Source organism: Copidosoma floridanum, unplaced genomic scaffold (assembly GCF_036245765.1).
Source record: "Copidosoma floridanum isolate Cflo_tuat_1 unplaced genomic scaffold, Cflo_Japanese_pri ptg000032l, whole genome shotgun sequence".
Lineage (NCBI taxonomy): Eukaryota > Metazoa > Arthropoda > Insecta > Hymenoptera > Encyrtidae > Copidosoma > Copidosoma floridanum.
In genome coordinates, this window is record NW_028321909.1 from 6,946,559 (window position 1) to 6,954,010 (window position 7,452).

The following is a 7,452-nucleotide window of genomic DNA, read 5'->3' on the forward strand; positions in this document are numbered from 1 at the left end:
ATTATACGGCCGCGCGCGAATCACCTGATTATAGCGATTATTGCACGAATATATATATATATATATTTTTTTTAAGACATCTTCCAACCATATACTCTACAGTTATAATGAGGTGAGGGGGCCCTAGACGCGCGCGCCCCCTCACCGGCGTACGTGTGTGTTTGCACCGGCCGGACCGGCACTACCCCACAAATGTTGTACTTTATTTCGTTTTTCTGGCTCTTGTTTTTTTGTCTCGTGTTTACTTCCGTACAAAACTGCAGTCAGTTTTTTCTCTTGCAACTTTTTGTTTCACTCTCGTTTGACGGAGCTCCCGAAAATAGCGTTTCGGGGTTAAGTGGACCCCAGCATCTACATAAATATTAGCTCTTCGTGACGGCAAGTTGCCGTCGTACCTGCGTGTGCGTCACTCCATTTTCACTTTTTTCCCCCCTTTTTCTTTAAGGAGCTAACAAATAAAAAATAATTCAAGAAATACGGTAACAAAACCACACCGCCAAGCCATCTCCTCGATTTCGTATACTGCATCGTTACAATCAGATACACCGACCATCAGCAGCATATCCCGCAAAAAGGGCGATTTTTCGCGGTCTCGGATAACCCGGGGAGCTCGTATGCGCGCATAAATATAATACCCGATATAACCTGGGAGGAGGGGGGTAAACGCAAAATATTATACGGTGGCCGGGAGAGGGCAGGTCATACGATATTTGCGCGATTATCTATACACCCGTGCATACTGGTGGCTCGCGATCGAGAGTTTCTCTGAAGTGGCCGGCTCATCTTGCACAACGACGGATGGACTGGTCAAGGCTGCCCGAGGTATAATATATATATATATGTGTATGTTAACATCTTTTTGGTGTTTCTTGCCAAAGAGTAGGGATCACGGGAGGTTTAGCTTTTGAAATATAGCCCGGGCGCCGTGGTTGCAGCGGGTTATTGATTGCGTATGCGTACATGTGCTCTTGTGTGCGGGCCCGAGGGAACTTGATATTTTTCGTCATTCCGGCGCTTCTTCGCCCAACGTTCGATCTTTCAGATTACAAGATAACCGGCTCCTGTGTCCGACTGCTTGCATACATATATATATATACATGGGAGTGTACAAGCGTAACAACGTGATTGAAACAATGATGCGCGCGATTGAGATTTCAAAAGAAAAAAAAAAAAAAATACAACGCAGCTGTTTGCTAAGGATTTTTTCTCTTCCGGATTCTTGAGGGAGTCCTTCGCAAGCCCAATACTTGTCATGCGTCCATACGATTACTCGAAAAACTATTGATTGAAAAACTTCTTTATCTTACTTTGTAGCAATATTTCAAAGCAGGTATTCGCTTTTGTGATTCTGCCCTTTTTTTTTTTAATTTTTATAAAATTAAGCATTCTTTAAAAAAAAAAAAAAAAAAAGGTAAAGAATAAGGTAAAAAAAAATGGCAATTAAAGATTCGATTCTTCAGTTCACACGCTCCGAGTTTCTCTGAAACTTCCAGTATCATCTTCTGTACTATTGTAACTATGATATCTGTGAGTTTTAACCCAAACATAATTATTGTAGTTATAAAAGAATTTACACTATTCGGTGCCAATTAAGTCCGATCGATTATTATATTCGGATCGGATGACCATTTCGATAATCGAAACGGCCCACACGACAGTTAAATTCCGATTTTATTCGATCGCTTTTACGGTAACAAAATGGCCAATAAGGACATCTCGCTTCTCCCGCAGCATTTTAAAAACTCCTCTCACAGGCGCAGAAAAAAAAAGCGCAGGAGCTCCGAAAAACGAAACAACGCCGATACACGTGTATATTTTACGTCTCGAAATTCTTCGAAGGCAGGCGCTACCTGTTTTTTGCGCGCCCATAGAGGGGAGGGTAGGAATTCGCTGGTTTGCAACGAACGCGCGCGAGATAAAAAGAAATCGAGTCGCATTATTAATTGGCCGCACGGCCATGTGGGTGTACGTGAGATATCGAAATGTTTGGGATTCTTTTATAATTTGTTACAATTTTTTTTTCTTTTTATGTAGATATATACGTATGAGTTTTTGCTTCCTTGATTGGCTAAAATTTAGAAAACACCCGATCACCTTGTACACCAAAACGAAAGTATTACAAATAAATACTCTGAAAAATAAAGCATCCCCGATGATAAAGAACTCGTTTCTCCCAAAAAAAAAAAAAAAAAAAAATGAGAAACAGATCGTCCATACGCGTGATTTTACCAGAAAACACACCTTTCCATGACTTTGATCCCTATGTATACAATCCCCCCGAGGAGGGCATGATACTGCCGCTCGCTAATCCCCCCATAAAATAAATCTGACCGCGGTTGAAGCTACGTACTTGTATATATATGTATACATATATAGATATCCAACTCAAATTGCGCGTAGTATCTACACGTATATATATTATATACACTTCCCACCCGAATAAAACAGATATCCGTTTTCCAATGATATAATTCCTGCCCTCAATTCTCATATCCCCATCGACTGCCCACATGTACCCCCAGACATATGCAAATAAGGATGCTGTATATACAGCTACCGTGTCTTTTCCTGGTTTAATTCATGCCTCGCGCTCGGGAGGGCCGCATCCGATCTGCGAAGCCAACGATTAGTTATTTACGGCCCTTATGGGTATACACCTACCCCATGCCTCCTCGGACACATCATATTATAAGCGCTGCGCTTGTAAGAATACGCGAGGTGTTAACGAAGGCATATATACATTCATACGGCGTAGGTAGTTTATCCGAAGCTTCCGAGGATTTCTCACTACAGGATTACATTATTATTACACGTATGTAAGTACACCCACGCGCGTTTAATCGTCCAAGTGTTTATGTGCCCGGGGGGTGGACGTCTCGCTTTCCAAGCTACATAGTGCGAGGCTTCTGCGGCACAACGGTACAGATTACAAGTTCGCGGATCTGCAGGGGTGCGGAAGGAGGTTGATGGCTGTACGAGTGTCGTATTATATATTCCTTGAGTGTACGAGCCATGATTTTACACTTTTCAAGAAAAATACACACAAACACAATAAGGGCGCGGTCACGTATACATAAATAAACACAAATGTGTGCACTATACACACGTGCACCTGTATATTAATATATGTACACGGACAAAGGGTGCAAGGGGTGGGGGGAGCCACCCACGGGTAACCCCGCGCACAAACGTGTCGGCGGAGCCAATCTCATCTCTCAATTTTCATCTTCGGGGTCCGGGGCGGGCACCACCGGGCACGCCGGTGCATTTTTCTCACCGCGTCCCGATATGCCTCGGATACGTGACTTACCCTCTTGTCCTCCCTCCTATATCGCTCCCCGCATATCTAAGCCGCGACTCGGCCCTTATTCCAGAGAGGGGCCCTCGAAGACCTCTCACTTCCTCGGCCATATATTTCTCGCGGGGCACTCACGACACGGCACATATACTCGCTTAAACGCGTTAATTATTCCGGAGGCGCGAGCCTTACCCCTCCCCCTCGCCGTGGGAGTCCTCACGGGCCGAGCTCGCTCAGCGTGAGGCCCCGCGCCCACGCGCACCGGGAGAGTAGATGCGGCGCGCCGATTGTACATGTACCCACCACCACCAGCAGCGCCGGAGGTGAGAGAACAAGTCCGAGGAAGCTGCGCCGGAGAGAATTTTAATGACGGGGGGGGGGGCCTTTACGGATTTCACTCACGCGTTCGCCCGCCAGAAAAGCGTGAATTTTGGGCCAGAGAATACACGGCGAGACACCTTGAGTTCCGTCGTTGTTTCACGTGGCCCAATGATACACAACACCTCTCCGACCTCCGTACACCGCGAGAAAAAAAACCGATGGGGGTAAATTTATCAATTTGGCTACCGTTTGTACGCGCGCTCTTGAATTATCATCGGCCCCCCGAGGGTTGGAGTGCATTTTACCCGCGAGGCCTCCGAATGTGCATATGTACCCCTGCACCGAGGAAAGACCCTGGCCATTCTCCCTCGATGCGGCTACACCGTGGATTTACGGCTCGCGAATCCAGCCGCGTTTGATTTATCGCGCCGGGGAAAAAGTATATTCATACACACTTTTAACGCGATACACGGCAAAAACTCGAGATCGTTGCCGGGGGGCCTGATTTACGCGGCTTGACTTTTCTTCCGGTCCTTGCATCTGCGAAGCGCGCGCCTAATGACGCTCAAATTGACCCCCCCCCCTCCTTGCGAGTCGCCGGGAATTAGATTTTCGATGCACGCACACTCGACGGGGGAGAGTCTAACGAAATCACTGGACAATCGAAACTGTATACGTGTATGTAGGAGGTATCGAGTAATGACGGTGATGAGGAGTGGGGGGAACGACGCGTATTATTCACGCGTATAATATAAGGTGTCCCATGAGCCCTCGGCTTGCCCACGCAGAGTCCCAAGGGTTTATATATATATACATACAATGTACGTGTACGCGCATGTTACAAGTGTGTATATGTATATGTATGAGTGGTGGCGGGGTCCCTGGCGGGTGGCCGGCAGCTATACGAGAAAACGATGCAGGACGATCAGCAGACTCCTATCTCGGCGGCGCATTAATAACACCGCCGTACGTATAGCCGCTCATATGTTAAACGTCGCGAGAGAAAATCGCGGCTTCTTACCTACAGCGATGCTCGACGATCTGCGGTGAATCTCGGCGCGCCTCGCGACTATCGTGTATATATAGTTACTGGCATCGTTTTTAGGGCTCATATTTTTGCGTACGGGAATCGCGGGAACTTGTTATTTTTTTATTTATTTTTTTTTTTTTTTCTATCGTACTTTTTGTTGTTATTGTCGCCGTGGACATTTTTCATGTGGAATCTTCTTGGTTAAAATGGGCAAGTGTCATATTTTGTATATTAATGTTTAAGGTGGACAGTACAGTCTTGTTCGATTCATTTATTAAACCACCATTTTTCAGTATTGTGATGATACTTTGTTTAAATGTTTCAGGTAAACTGGTAAGTAAAGTTTGTCTGATGTATATAATATACTGTTTGGATGTAGGATTGCAAAAGTAAAAAACTGTTTGCAAAAAATGTAAAAGACAAAGAAATTTTTACTACAGCTGTTTACGAATGACGTGAAAAATCATCTCCTGATGTGTTAGGTGTTAGGGTGTTGGTCTTACCTCGGCAAAGCGTCCATTTATAATAACATGAACAACAATTTCAGCTGCAATTCGGTTCCTTCAATGTAGGAATTTTTTATTTTTTTCTCTCATCAATAAATCAAAATGTACCTAAATTTAGAAATGGCCATGAGAAAAACTGAGATGAACGAATAAAGCAAGAATTAGCGCTAGTCCCAGTGTTCCCGAAAATTATATCGCACGGCAGAGTCTCTCAAGTGAATAATGTATATACTTTTTTTTTTTTTTCATTTTTCTAGTTTTTACGAAATGCAGGTATATACACATATACGTGTGCCACGCGCAATAAATAACACGCTAGAGGGTCTGGCGTGGATTAATTAGTTAATTTGCAATTTGTGCCGCTACCGCTGCGCGATCGGCTGCGGTTATTCCCGTTTCCCGAGATCTCTATCTCTTACTTTCTTTTTTCACATTAAGATCCTTATCTCCAGCAGTGATGCATACCTATCCTCTATTTTTCTTCTTTCGCACTCCTCACCGACTCGTACCCCTGCTCCTCTACTGTGATATATTTATACACTGCCCTTTTCTTCCACATGATTTTAAATACTCGGTGTGACTTTTTTTTTTTTGCTTCTTTCTCAATAGTGAATATAAGCAATCAATTGCTCGAGGCATTTGTCCAAACTGCAAAAACGCGGTCTTTCGCTACCGATTAATATATGTACACTTGAGCCCAACTGCATCAACGCCCACTTGGCAGATAAACATAAGCTGTCATTATTTATATCAGCAACATTATGGGTTGGAGTTTCTTCGAAGACGCGCTGCTGGAGGTACAAGCAACAAATCTAACTCGACAAATTTGAAAACCTTAATGTCTCGGTTCGACGTTGATTCGCATTATTTCGTTACCCATCAGGATGAATAACTATAGTCGTGACCCTGCAGAGCTCGGGTGTGGGTCAAGACACGACAATAGCCGCTTGTCAAAGCCCCCCTCGCTTGGATTTATGCACTTATCCGCGTGTATGCAGTATATAAGTATGAATCGGCACGCGGTGCGCGCGACTCGTTAAAGAAATTAGGGGTATAGGGGGGACAAGGTGGAAGCTGCAAAACGCGCGAGGCGTCCCACGGAGACGGGAACGGTAGCCGCGAGAGATAAGCCGCGGCCCTCGGGATATTAATTACGGTTGGATGCTGCTACTGGCTGGCTTTTTCGTGAGAGTCTCCATAGGTTTCGTGCACGTGTGGCTTTTATGTTCCATCATTCTTTCCTCTGTAGGATTTGATTGGTGACGATTTTTTTTATTAATTTTTTTAGAGAATCTTGTTCAGTAGCAGTGACCAGGTCAGTGGAAAAAAAAAAAAAAAAAAAAACAAACAAACAATCCATAGTGATTACTGTACATAAGCAGCACATAAAGTTAGCGTGGATCGGCAGCGACTTAATTTTAAAATGGTTATGGACCGAAAAAAGTAGTCGCCAAGTTAAATAATGTACTTAAACGTACACCCAAGGCGTATATCTTTCAAGTATCTCACGCGTACCCTCCGTATAATATACAGGCGATTATCGCGCATCTCGCGCGAATGAATCAGAGCCTCGTTTTCTCGGTTTAGTTGCCGTGTATATAGCGTGAGGGAAAGAAGGGGAAGCCGGAAACCCTTCTGCGGGCGTATATATCTTTTTCTCCCACGGGAGAAATCGCGCTACCGAGCTTACACTCGATCTTGAGATGCGATGCGCGGGATGATAAGTATTTTGAGTTCTGACCACCGGCGGAAGACAAATCGAATTATACGTGTCAGAAGGGGGTTAAGAGAAGAAAAAAAAAAAAAAAAACTCTCTGTGCGCTCTTGTCACTTGGATAAATTTTTACACAATGGTGGCTAACTGTGCATTTACATGGGAGCACAATAGCTTTGTTCTTACATAAAATAACTTTAAATGGGTATTGTCATCAAAATCTTTCGATGTTATAGAAATAAATGAAGCAACATCTGAAAAATGAGAAAAACAAAAAGTACACATTGATGTTGATTCCGTACATTTTTTACTTAATTTGCTTCATTTCGTTGTTTTAATGTGCAACCAAACATTTTCTTATTTGTTTCTAAAAATCCATGTAAAAAAAATAGAAACTATGATTTTGTATGCATACATGTATTTATTTCATAGATTTTTACTCCTTTCTTTTATCCTTTATTTTTTTAATTTTTCTTCAAATATAAATTTTATTTTAAGCTTACGTAGGCGCTAAAGTTTATTAAATAAACAGATTTTTTGCAAATCCGAGCAATTATTAGCTTCAAACTGAACTTTGCTTTCT